Source organism: Pristiophorus japonicus, chromosome 5 (assembly GCF_044704955.1).
Source record: "Pristiophorus japonicus isolate sPriJap1 chromosome 5, sPriJap1.hap1, whole genome shotgun sequence".
NCBI lineage: Eukaryota > Metazoa > Chordata > Chondrichthyes > Pristiophoridae > Pristiophorus > Pristiophorus japonicus.
In genome coordinates, this window is record NC_091981.1 from 141,329,727 (window position 1) to 141,343,986 (window position 14,260).

Consider the following 14,260-nt stretch of genomic DNA (forward strand, 5'->3'; position numbering starts at 1 on the left):
AGCATGAACTTCCAGGGAGGCATCAGTAAATCTTGGTGCTGCCCTCTGCTTTATCAACATGACCTTCAGTTTTAGCAGTTTTATTGTGCTATTGAAACCTCTGGAAACCACCTTATGCACCCCTATATCCACCTTTAAATGAGATGTGTGCAAGGCTGCTTTAAATATCCGTGCTGAAACCGATATTTAAATCAGTCCCACTCCATTTAATTGGGCCGAGAAACATGCACGACTGTTTTAATTGGGGACATTATGTTAAACACACAGTGCAGAACACGCTGTTCACATCTTTGGGTTCCCGATCCGTTACGCGGTCCACACGCATGCAACCCGACTCCAAGGTAAAACTTCCAGCCATAGATAACACAGGAACAGACCATTTGGACTAACTGATCTATGCAGGCATTATGCTTCACATGAGCTTCCTCCCACCCCTTTCCATGTAACCCTGTTAGGATATCCTTCTATTCATTTCTCATGTGCTTAGCTGCTTCCCCTTCATTGCATCTATGGTGTTTGCCTGAACTACTCCAATGTGACAGCGAATTCCACCTTCTAACCACTCTCTGGGTAAAGAAGTTCCTTCTGAATTCCTATTGGATTTATTAGTGACTATCTTAGTGAATATCTGCACTTGACAAAGCAGAGCTGAAATATTGCAGTACAAAATGCTGTTAAAATGTAAACTTTGCATCATAAATAATTATATACCCAGGATCAGCACATCACTAAGAGGATAATTGACACTTTTTAAAACCAGTTTACATTCAATCTGCGAATACCATGGCACAATTGAATTTGACTTCTCCATATAGGCATTTAAAATGTGAACCTGAAAGGTGCTTGAGCATCAGATACACTTAACAAAGCAAACACTGCAGATGCTGGAAAACGGAAACAAAAACAGAAAATGCTGGAAACACAGCAGGTCAGTGAGAGAACAGACATGTTTATGTTTTGGGTCTGGACCCGTCTTCAGAACTGAAAAATAATGGGTGGACAGGCATATTAATAGTCAGCTATTGGACAAAGAAGTTTCTCCTGAATTCCCTATTGGATTTATTGGTGACTATCTTATATTTATGACCCTTAGTTTTGGTCTCCCCGTTCAATGGAAAGATGTTCTCTCTGTATACTTTATTAAACCCCTTCATAATTTTAAAGACCTCCATTAAGGTCACCCCTCAGCCTTCTCTTTTCCACAGAAAAGAACCCCAGCATGCTCAGTCTTTCTTGATAAGTATATCCTTTCAGTTCAGATAATATCCTTGTGAATCTTTTTTGCACATTCTTTACTTGGGAGACCAGAACTATGCGCAGTACTTCAGTTCTGAAGACGGGTCCAGACCCAAAACATAAACATTTTCTGTTTTTGTTTCAGTTTTCCAGCATCTGCAGTGTTTGCTTTGTTAAGTGTATCTGATGCTCAAGCACCTTTCAGGTTTACATTTTAAATGCCTATATGGAGAAGTTAAATTCAATTGTGCCATGGTAATAGCAGATTGAATGTAAACTGGTTTTAAAAAGTATCAATTATCCTCTTAGTGATGTGCTGATCCTTGGTATATAATTATTCATGATGCAAAGTTTACATTTTAACAGCATTTTGTGCTGCAATATTTCAGGTTCCATACAAATTTAACGCAACTTCTCTGCTTTTCAATTCTATCCCCCTAGAAATGAATCCCAGTGCTTAGTTTTTTTAAATTGGGATTATTAATCTGTGTCTCTACTTTTAGTTATGTGTATATCTATAGTTCTGCTTTCTTCAATACAAAATAGCAGATTAGCAAATTATATTTAATTTTTAGCAGATGCCTGAATTTAAAAAAAAATCTGCTGTACCGAGGCATAGTGATAAAACAATGTTTCTAGATTTATGCCTACATTGGTGGTGGAATTGTTCTGAGACCATAATTGGTACACAACAATAGATTGAATAAAATGCCAAACTTTAGCATTCATGCAACAGCAAGTTTTTCGTGGTTTTGAGATTTTTTTTTAAAGCCACCTATCACTCTCCACTCCACGATAGCCCAACTGCTCACATTTTTTTATATGGAAGACACGACACGACATTCAATCAGGTGAAGACACACATTAAACACTCAATGGTCACAGCAAATTGGAAACAGCTGATTGGACTCCGAAAAGACATATTTCAGGGTTTTCCTCCAAATATGGGCAGAAAATTGTTTTCAAAATGTCAATATATGAGGAGGAACACATGTATGTGGTGAGATGAATGGAAATATTATTTGTGGAGGTCATAGCCAGAAGGTGTTCACTATTCAGGAACAACTGTGAACCTTGAATCTCAAATCCAGAAAGGATGCATGGCATGCTATAATTTGTAGCTTAATAATATTCCCACTGAACTAATCTGACAGGCAGCAACCAGAATGTTAAATGACATTAAATGGATTGCAAAGGAAAAATTAGTAAATGTCTAGTGGGACAATAGATGAACCATAGACTCTCCAAATTTTAAACAGTTGCAGAGAAACTGCTTGGTGTAGTTGAACTTGGGATTGGAAACACCTCCACAGATTGGATTAAATTAATCATTTTCTATATCTCCACCAGTTGGAACGTAGGAAGGAACATTGGAGCATATATTCTGATGGGACTGGACAGGTTAGATGCAGGAAGAATGTTCCCGATGCTGGGGAAGTCCAGAACCAGGGGTCACAGTCCAAGGATAAGGGGTAAGCCATTTAGGACCGAGATGAGGAGAAGCTTCTTCATTCAGAGAGTTGTTAACCTGTGGAATTCTCTTCTGCAGAGAGTTGTTGATGCCAGTTCGTTAGATAAAGCAGGAAAGGGGTACTGAGGTGAATGATCAGCCATGATCTTATTGAATGGTGGTGCAGGCTCGAAGGGCCGAATGGCCTACTCCTGCACCTATTTTCTATGTTTCTATGGTTCCATGTTAATTGCTAATGTCATGCTGTATATACCTTGGGGAAATTGTTCTTTACATAGTTTATAGTGGCCTTGAGTCTAGTACATAGGAACAGGAGTATGCCATTCAGTCCTTCAAGCCTGTTCTGCAATTCAATTAGATCATTGCTGATCTGTATCTTAACTCCATCTACCCGCCTTGGTTCCATAACCTGTCATATCCTTGCCTAACAAAAATCTATCAATCTCAGTTTTGAAATTTTCAACTGAACTAACCTCAACAACTTTTTGGGGAGAGAGTTCCAAATTTCCATTATCATTTATGTGAAGAAGTGCTTTCTGACATCACTGCATAATGGCCTAGCTCTAATTTTATGGTTATGGTCCCTTGTTCTGGACTCTCCCACCAGAAGAAATAGGGGAAGAAATTCCTGTGCAGCGCTGCCAAGATCCGAGGCTGCTTCCCTCCCTTAAAGGAAAGGGTCTTCACTGCAGGCTCTGCAGTAGGACCAGTTAGCTGGTCTCTGACGGCAGCCACGATCCAGTCCGATCAGCCCCATGCACTCCAGTAGAGTGCCAGGCTGATCGACAAATGGGAAAAATTGATCTAACACATTGCAACAATTTTTATACTTACCAGGCCATCATCCTAAATGGCCCGGCCTCCAGAACAAAGCCTCCTGCAGCTGTCAGTGTTGTCATCTGGTAATGCTGCAGGGGGCGAAACTGAAGTTCGGGTCCGGGTTGCTGCTGGGGTGATGCGTATGGCAATGACGTTATGATCTCCGGGTGCAGGAAATCGGGACACAGTGTGTTACCACTGCCGTAAACTCTTGGCAGGAGTGGTTCATCTCACCACGCCCGGTTGGTAAGTCGTTTGCGCCTCATTACTGCTCCCCCCCCCCGGAGGAGATAACGAGTTTTGCTAAGGAGGCCATTTTCTAGGCAGTTTCTCTCTTTCTCACCTATCAATACCTTTAATAATTTTAAACACCTCAATTTGATCACCCCTTAATCTTCTATACTCAATGGAATTCAAGCCTAGCCTATACAAACTGCCCTCATAATTTAACACTTTTAGCCCCACTATCATTCGGGTGAATTTGCGCTGCAGACACTCCAAAGCCAATGCAGTATATATCCTTCCTAAGGTGTGGTAGCCGCAACTGAATGCAGAACTCCAGAGTCTAACCAGTTCTCTGTAGAGCTGCAACATAACTTCCACCCCTTATAATAATATCTATTTTTTATTTTATAATAACAACTTGCATTTATATAGTGACTTTAATGTAGTGAAACGTCCCAAGGCATTTCGACATCAAGCCACATAAAGAGATATCAGGGCAGATGACAAGAGGTAGATTTTAAGGAGCGTCTTATAGAAAGAGAGAGAGGAAGAGAGGTGGAGAGGTTTAGGGAGGGAATTCCAGATATTAGGGCCTCAGCAGCTGAAGGTGTGGCAGCCAATGGTGGAGCGATTAAAATCTTATATGCGCAAGAAACCAGAATTGGAGGAGCGCAGATATTTAGGTGGGTTGTAGGCTGGAGAGGGTTACAGGATAGGAAGGGATGAGGTCATGGAGGGATTTGAAAACAAGGATGAGAGTTTTAAAATCAAAGTGTTGCTTAACCAGGAGCCAATGTAGGTCAGTGAGCACAGAGGTGATGGGTAAATGGAGCTGGTGTGCGTTGGGACACAGGCAGCAGAGTTTTATATAATTACCATTACTGCCCCATTGGAGATCAGCTAATTGAGTAGATTCCAGAAATCTAAACTGGAACCATAGTGGTCTGTATGGCTTCATAACATATCAAGCTGTGCAATTAATTACTTACTAGTTAGCAAGATATGTGTCTTGTGACATAATTACATTGATTATAAAATATTTGCGCCAGAGTAATTTAGCCTCATTGATATTGAAATTATTCTATTTTCCAGTCTCTTTCTTTTACCTAATTCCCAATTTAAAATTGTTTTTCTTGGTCAAACAGATTTCTACACAAATATTTTCCCCTCACCTCAGGGCCGGAATTTTTCCTACCTGGATGGGTCCGATGCAGGTAGTGGCCATGGCGGGTCGCGACCTCATTGTTGGCTCTATTCCACTCCACAGAACCACTTTATGTTAATAGGGCCTATTAAGCTCAGCCCAATTAAATGGTGCAGGTCTGATGACATCATCCATGATGCGTTTTCAGCCAGGACCTTTAAAGGGACCATGGCCACATTACATTTAATCTAACATAGTGCTCTCAGTGCATTGGAGTGCTGCAAACACTTTAGAAATGACTGCACAGAGGCAGAAGGCTGCACCCAGGTTCTCTGATGACTCCCTCCATATACTTATGGAGGTAGTGAGAGCATGCAGGTCCTCTTCCTTGTCAATGGGCGGAAGATACCTCCCAGGAGATTGAAACAACCTGATTGGAGATTGCAGAGGAGGTCACAAGAGGAGGTCAGGAGGACCTGGCTGCAGTGCCACAAATGTTTCAATGATCTCATTAGATCAGGAAACGTGAGTACAAAACCACACTCAACTGCATCCTGCTATGCCTCTCGTCACATCCCCATCACTCTGCCTTCCCTACCATACTCCTGCACATCCTCTCTCACACCAACATCCCTTGCATGCCCACCCATCCCACTCTCTCTCTCTCTCTACATCCCCATCTCACTAGCCACCCCTCAGACTCATCCTCATCCTCCTGCAATCATACCAACAAACAAGGAGACCACTTGGCTTTGGCACCCCACTCCATCATAGTCTCCCTCTAAAGATCTAATCCATCCATTCCTTACACTCATTCCATCACTCACACTCAATCTTCTCTTCCTTCCATCCTTGCAGGAAAAGAAAGCCTAAGAGGGAGAAGGGGAGAACCGGCTGTGGCCCTCTATGATTTTCAAACCTTACAGCAGCAGAGGAGGCTGCTTTAGAAATATCCGAAGTCACCGAGCAGCTGGAGGTGGGAGATAAAGAGTGGGGGACATCTCAGCAACCTGATAACAGAATTACATATCATGGGATACATCCATTACTCATGTGGGGACTGACGTCAACAGCCACTGAGTGGGCATCATGTGCATAATAGTATCTGTACCCATTCTTTTTGCGACATATCTAACTCATCTTTTTACTCTCTCACAGGTCCATCAAGAGCCTCCCCCCACCCCCCCACTTTCCAGGAGGAAGAGGAAGACGCCTCCTCAGAGGAGCCTCCAGCCTTTGAGGGTACACCATCACCAACATAATTGCACCCAGCAGTAGTGCAGATATGCACACACTCGAGCTTGAGTAGTGTCTCACAGCTCACAAGTGAACAAGAAAATATGGTGGAATCAGAGACAGCAATGGAGACTCTGCGTCGGAGGGCGTGGGATGCTGCTAGTTCTGCTCAGCTGCATGGAGACGCTGAGCCTTGGGGCCATCCAGAAAGAGGGTGATCCAGGAGGTGCAGCAAGATGTGCAGGAGGCTTTCTTTTTCTTATCAGTAAGAAAGCTTTGGCATTGTTGCCAAATTAAGTTAATTGAAGGGTTAAGTCATGACAGGAGAGCCCAGACACATCTCATGCTCCTCCTGTGCTATGTGGGAAGTCAGGGACGCTTCCAGTGTCCCTGTCTACTTTGTGTGCGGGAAGTGTATCCAGCTGCAGCTCCTGACAGACCGCATTGCGGCACTGGAGCTGCGCATGGATTCACTCTGGAACATCCACGATGCTGAGGATGTCGTAAATAGCATGTTTAGTGAGTTGGTCACACCGCAGGTAAAGGTTACAAAGGCAGATAGGAAATGGGTGACCATCAGGCAGAGCAGGAATAGGAAGGTAGTGCAGGGGTCCCCTGTGATCATCTCCCTCTGAAACAGATATACCGTTTTGGGTACTGTTGGGGGAGATGGCCCATCAGGGGAAGGCAGCAGCAGCCAAGTTCATGGCACCGTGGGTGGCTCTGCTGCACAGGAGGGTAGGAAAAAGTGTGGTAGAGCTATAGTTGTAGGGGATTCTATTGTAAGGAAAAATTGTGTTAGGAAAATTGTTGGGATTGAAGGCCGATAAATCCCCAGGGCCTGATAGTCTGTATCCCAGACTACTTAAGGAAGTTGCCCAAGAAATAGTGGATGCATTGGTGATCATTTTCCAACATTCTATAGACTCTGGTTCAGCTCCTATGGATTGGAGGGTAGCTAATAGAACCCCACTTTTTCAAAAAGGAGGGAGAGAGAAAACAAGGAATTATAGATCGGTTAGCCTGACATAGGTAGTGGGGAAAATGTTGGAATCAATTATTAAAGAAGTAATCGCAGCGCATTTGGAAGGCAGTGACAGGATTGGTTCAAGTCAGCATGGATTTATGAAAGGGAAATCATGCTTGACAAATCTTCTAGAATTTTTTGAGTTGTAACTAGCAGAGTGGATATGGTGTATTTGGACTTTCAAAAGGCTTTTGACAAGGTCCCACGAGAGATTTGTGTGCAAAATTAAAGCACATGGTATTGGGGGTAATGTATTGACATGGATAGAGAACTGGTTGGCAGACAGGAAGCAAAGAGTAGGAATAAACGGGTCCTTTTCAGAATGGCAGGCAGTGACAATTGGGGTACCGCAAGGTTATTAAGGAGCGAGGAGCTAAATTAAAAAGTAGGACCTCAAAAGTAGTAATCTCGGGATTGCTACCAGTGCCATGTGCTAGTCAGAGTAGGAATCACAGGATAGCGCAGATGAATACGTGGCTTGAGCAGTGGTGCAGCAGGGAGGGATTCAAACTCCTGGGGCATTGGAACCGGTTCTGGGAGAGGTGGGACCAGTACAAACCGGACGGTCTGCACGGCAGGACCGGAACCAATGTCCAAGGGGGAGTGTTTGCTCGTGCTGTTGGGGAGGAGTTAAACTAATATGGCAGGGGGATGGGAACCAATGCAGGGAGACAGAGGGAAACAAAAAGGAGACAAAAGCAAAAGACAGAAAGGAGATGAGGAAAAGTGGAAGGCAGAGAAACCCAAGACAAAAAACAAAAAGGGCCACTGTACAGCAAAATTTTAAAAGGACAAAGGGTATTAAAATAACAAGCCTGAAGGCTTTGTGTCTTAATGCAAGGAGTATCCGTAATAAGGTGGATGAATTAACTGTGCAAATAGATGTTAACAGATATGATGTGATTGGGATTATAGAGACGTGGCTCCAGGATGATCAGGGCTGGGAACTCAACATCCAGGGGTATTCAACATTCAGCAAGGATAGAATAAAAGGAAAAGGAGGTGGGGTAGCATTGCTGGTTAAAGAGGAGATTAATGCAATAGTTAGAATGGACATTAGCTTGGATGATGTGGAATCTATATGGGTGGAGCTGCAGAACACAAAAGTGCAAAAAACGTTAGTGTGAGTTGTGTACAGACCTCCAAATAGTAGTAGTGATGTTGGGGAGGGCATCAAACAGGAAATTATGGGTGCATGCAATAAGGGTGCAGCAGTTATCATGGGTGACTTTAATATGCTAACCAAACTGGAAGCAATACGGTGGAGGAGGATTTCCTGGAGTGCATAAGGGATGGTTTTCTAGACCAATATGTCGAGGAACCAACCAGGGTGGAGGCCATCTTAGACTGGGTGTTGTGTAATGAGAGAGGATTAATTAGCAATCCCGTTGTGCGAGGCCCCTTGGGGAAGAGTGACCATAATATGGTGGAATTCTGCATTAGGATGGAGAATGAAACAGTTAATCCAGAGACCATGGTCCAGAACTTAAAGAAGAGTAACTTTGAAGGTATGAGGCGTGAATTGGCTAGGATTGATTGGCGAATGATACTTAAGGGGTTGACTGTGGATGGGCAATGGCAGACATTTAGAGACCGCATGGATGAAGTACAACAATTGTACATTCCTGTCTGTCGTAAAAATAAAAAAGGGAAGGTGGCTCAACCGTGGCTATCAAAGGAAATCAGGGATAGTATTAAAGCCAAGGAAGTGGCATACAAATTGGCCAGAAATAGCAGTGAACCCGTAGACTGGGAGAAATTTAGAACTCAGCAGAGGAGGACAAAGGGTTTGATTAGGGCAGGGAAAATGGAGTACGAGAAGAAGCTTGCAGGGAACATTAAGACGGATTGCAAAAGTTTCTATAGATATGTAAAGAGAAAAAGGTTAGTAAAGACAAACGTAGGTCCCCTGCAGTCAGAATCAGTGGAAGTGATAACGGGGAACAAAGAAATGGCGGACCAATTGAACAAGTACTTTGGTTCGGTATTCACTAAGGAGGACACAAACATCCTTCCGGATATAAGAGGGGTCAGAGGGTCCAGTAAGGAGGAGGAACTGAGGGAAATCCTTATTAGTCGGGAAATTGTGTTGGGGAAATTAATGGGATTGAAGGCCGATAAATCCCCAGAGCCTGATGGACTGCATCCCAGAGTACTTAAGGAGGTGGCTTTGGAAATAGCGGATGCATTGACAGTCATTTTCCAACATTCCATTGACTCTGGATCAGTTCCTATCGAGTGGAGGGTAGCCAATGTAACCCCACTTTTTAAAAAAGAGGGAGAGAGAAAACAGGGAATTATAGACCGGTCAGCCTGACATCGGTAGTGGGTAAGATGATGGAATCAATTATTAAGGATGTCATAGCAGCGCATTTGGAAAGAGGTGACATGATAGGTCCAAGTCAGCATGGATTTGTGAAAGGGAAATCATGCTTGACAAATCTAGAATTTTTTGAGGATGTTTCCAGTAGAGTGGACAAGGGAGAACCAGTTGATGTGGTATATTTGGACTTTCAGAAGGCTTTCGACAAGGTCCCACACAAGAGATTAATGTGCAAAGTTAAAGCATATGGGATTGGGGGTAGTGTGCTGACATGGATTGAGAACTGGTTGTCAGACAGGAAGCAAAGAGTAGGAGTAAATGGGGACTTTTCAGAACGGCAGGCAGTGACTAGTGGGGTACCGCAAGGTTCTGTGCTGGGGCCCCAGCTGTTTACACTGTACATTAATGATTTAGACGAGGGGATTAAATGTAGTATCTCCAAATTTGCGGATGACACTAAGTTGGGTGGCAGTGTGAGCTGCGAGGAGGATGCTATGAAGCTGCAGAGCGACTTGGATAGGTTAGGTGAGTGGGCAAATGCATGGCAGATGAAGTATAATGTGGATAAATATGAGGTTATCCACTTTGGTGGTAAAATCAGAGAGACAGACTATTATCTGAATGATGACAGATTAGGAAAAGGGGAGGTGTAACGAGACCTGGGTGTCATGGTACATCAGTCATTGAAGGTTGGCATGCAAGTATAGCAGGCGGCTAAGAAAGCAAATGGCATGTTGGCCTTCATAGCGAGGGGATTTAAGTACAGGGGTAGGGAGGTATTGCTACAGTTGTACAGGGCATTGGTGAGGCCACACCTGGAGTATTGTGTACAGTTTTGGTCTCCTAACCTAAGGAAGGACATTCTTGCTATTGAGGGAGTGCAGCGAAGGCTCACCAGACTGATTCCCGGGATGGCGGGACTGACCTATCAAGAAAGACTGGATCAACTGGGCTTGTATTCACTGGAGTTCAGAAGAATGAGAGGGAACCTCATAGAAACGTTTAAAATTCTGATGGGTTTAGACAGGTTAGATGCAGGAAGAATGTTCCCAATGTTGGGGAAGTCCAGAACCAGAGTTCACAGTCTGAGGATAAGGGGTAAGCCATTTAAGACCGAGATGAGGAGGAACTTCTTCACCCAGAGAGTGGTGAACCTGTGGAATTCTCTACCACAGAAAGTTGTTGAGGCCAATTCACTAAATATATTCAAAAAGGAGTTAGATGTAGTCCTTACTACTAAGGGGATCAAGGGGTATGGTGAGAAAGCAGGAATGGGGTACTGAAGTTGCATGTTCAGCCATGAACTCATTGAATGGCAGTGCAGGCTAGAAGGGCCGAATGGCCTACTCCTGCACCTATTTTCTTTGTTTCTATAAGGTTCAGTGCTGGGACGCCAGCTATTTACAATATACATTAATGATTTAGACGGAGGTATTGAATGTAATATCTCCAAGTTTGCAGATGACACTCAGCTGGGTGAGCTGTGAGGAGGATGCTAAGAGTCTGCAGGGTGACTTGGACAGGTTAGGTGAGTGGGAAAATGCATGGCAGATCAGTATAATGTAGATAAATGTGAGGTTATTCACTTTGATGGCAAAAACAGGAAGGCAGAATATTATCTGAATGGTGACAGATTAGGAAAAGGGGAGGTGCAATATGACCTGGGTGTCATGGTACATCAGTCATTGAAAGTTAGCATGCAGGTACAGCAGGTGGTGAAGAAGGCAAATGGCATGTTGGCCTTCATAACTAGAGGATTTGAGTATAGGAGCAGGGAGGTCTTACTACAGTTGTACAGGGCCACACCTTGAATATTGTGTACAGTTTTGGTCTCCTAATCTGAGGAAGGACATTCTTGCTATTGAGGGAGTGCAGCAAAGGTTCATCAGACTGATTCCCTGGATGGCAGGACTGACATATGAAGAAAGATTGGATTGACTCGGCTTATATTCACTGGAATTTATAAGAATGAGAGTGGACCTCATTGAAACATATAAAATTCTGATGGGATTGGACAGGTTAGATGCAGGAAGAATGTTCCCAATGTTGGGGAAGTCAAGAACCAGGGGTCACAGTCTAAGGATAAGGGATAAGCCATTTAGGACTGAGATGAGAAGAAACTTCTTCACCCAGAGAGTGGTGAACCTGTGGAATTCTCGACCACAGAAAGTTGTTGAGACCATTGCGTTACATATATTCAAAAGGGAATTCGATGTGGCCCTTACGGCTAAAGGGATCAAGGGGTATGTAGAGAAAGCAGGAATGGAGTACTGAAGTTGCATGATCAGCCATGATCTTATTGAATGGTCATGCAGGCTCGGAGGGCCGAATGGCCTACGCCTGCACCTATTTTCTATGTTTCTATGTTTCAATGTTTGACAGCGCGATGTCTGCAAATGTTCAGAGAATGGAGGAGTCGATCTCCAACATGAACACCACCGTGTTGCAGATGATGGGGAAAGTTTGCTCCTCCATGGATAGGATGGCAGCTAATGCTCCACTCATAGGAGCACATGGTCTCTGTGGACAATAGATGGCAGAGGCTTATACACCTCTCTAGGAGGGATGTCAGCATAGATGTGCATCCTCATCGTCTCACTGATGCGCAGCAAAGTACTATCCAGCTCCTTGGCAGATGGGAAGTGCGCAGCCTGCCTCTATCTCTGCTGAAGCCACAGAGATAGCACCTCATAGAAACATGCAGAAGAGAAAAACGACACAGAAGTAGATTCACAAGGGTAGCCACTTGGATGTTTTATCTAATGTTTGTGTAAAGTTTCTGTTAATTTGCTGTCATCAATTTTCAGTATTGGACAGCTTTGTGTGCACCTTTGTAAATGACTTAGTGAGATGCTGTCTTCCTCTTCTTTGTCAGTCCGGCGGAGTTGAGGGTGACGAAAATAAGATTTGGAGGGGTAGAACCGGCTGTTGCCATCCATGATTGTGAATCTAGTTGCAGTGAATAGTGAGACATAATGGGACCTCGAGCAATGGTGATGAGTGTGAAAGGAATGGCTTGGTTATGGCAGGAATGGTTTATGGTGATGGAGTAGGGTGGTGCCAACCTGGTGCAGCATGTGGCAGCCATATGGATGTACAGCATCAAGTGAAGTAAATCTGGCCATGATGAAGCCATCCATGGCCTCTCGGACAGCAATGTGCTCGAGTGCTGATCCCCGCTGTCCTGTGCAGTATCGAGTGATGATGGAATAGATGGGAGGTGAAGTACAGATGACAGTAGCAATATGTCAATGGTGAGAGAAGTTCTTCCAATGAGGCGACACTGGATGGAGACTTTGCTGGAAAGACTTGCAGTCTGCAGAAAGCTCAATCTGTGCTAGGAGTATGTAGTCAGCAACAGCTTCTGCCTGAGGAAAGTGATCAGCTGTCAGGTGGGAGCTTTTAAATTACATTTGATGCTGTCAAGTAATCAGCTGGAGCAATGACCACTGAACTCACGCCTCAGGTTCACAGACATGGTTCCCAAGCTGTGTGAATCCCATGGCCATGCAGGGAAATTTAAAATGTATGGGAGAAAAGGCTCTTAAGTGTCTGTAATTAGGTCACCCATCTCTGCCGGTCGGGTCGCTGCTGCACCGGCAAACACACACAAGGGAAAGGCATGTGGGGGCAGGATGACAGCGGGTTCCAGACCCGCTCCCACATTTTTCAAATTTCCCTTCCGATTTGCCTCCATTCTCGCCTGCAAGGACCCCAGAAAAGTTATTTTGTGTCATTCAGTTGCTGTCAAATGCTCTTTTATTAGTAATATTGCACCTTCCCATATCTATTATTCTATGATATCTAAACGTTTATCATTGTAACTTATATCCACTGTTAGACAGTAGCCAAATTTTAATTATGGTAATTACCATAGAATCATACATCACAGAAGAGTGCCATTCAGACCATTGTGCCTGTGCCAGCTCTTTGAATGAGCTATACAATTAGTCTTACTCATCTGCTCTTTCCGCATAACCCTGCAAATATTTCCTTTTTAATATATATCCAATTCCCTTTGAAAGTTACTATTGAATCTGCACCATCACCCATCAGGCAGTGCATTCCAGATCATAACAACTCGCTGGTTTAAAATAAATATCTCCCCTCTGGTTCTTTTGCCAATTACCTTAAATCTGTATCTTCTGGTTACTGGCCTTGCCAGTGGAAACAGTTTCTCCTTTATTCGCACTGTAAAAAAACCCTTCTTAATGTTGAACACCTCTATTAAACCTTGTCAAGAGCTGGAAAGTGGGATTCGGCTGGATAGCTCTTTGTCAACCGGCATGGATATAATGGGCCGAATGGCCTTCTTCTGTGCTGTAAATTTATATGATTCTATTAACCTTCACTGACCTAAGGAGAACAATCCCAGCTTCCTTAGTCTCTCCACATAACAAGTCCCTCATCCCTGGTTGCATTCTATTAAATCTCCTCTGTACCCTCTCCAATGCCTTGACATCCTTCCTAAAGTGTGGTTCCCAGAATTGGATGCAATACTCCAACTGAGGTCTAACCATATTCATGATCATCTTCTTTCCTACATGAGCTTAATGCTTGTCTGTCTTATTTTTTCATGCACAGGATGGGGTTATTTTCTGGATTGTGTCCAAAAAGCATTTTTCTGAACCAATAATTTTCAGGAAACAAATTTGCCTGACTTCTTTATTGAATCATCCACAATGATGGCAAAAACTCTGATGGGTAAATAAGACATCATATACAAATTCCATGGCAATAATCACCATCTGAAGTAACTGGATGTTAGCCACTGGAGTT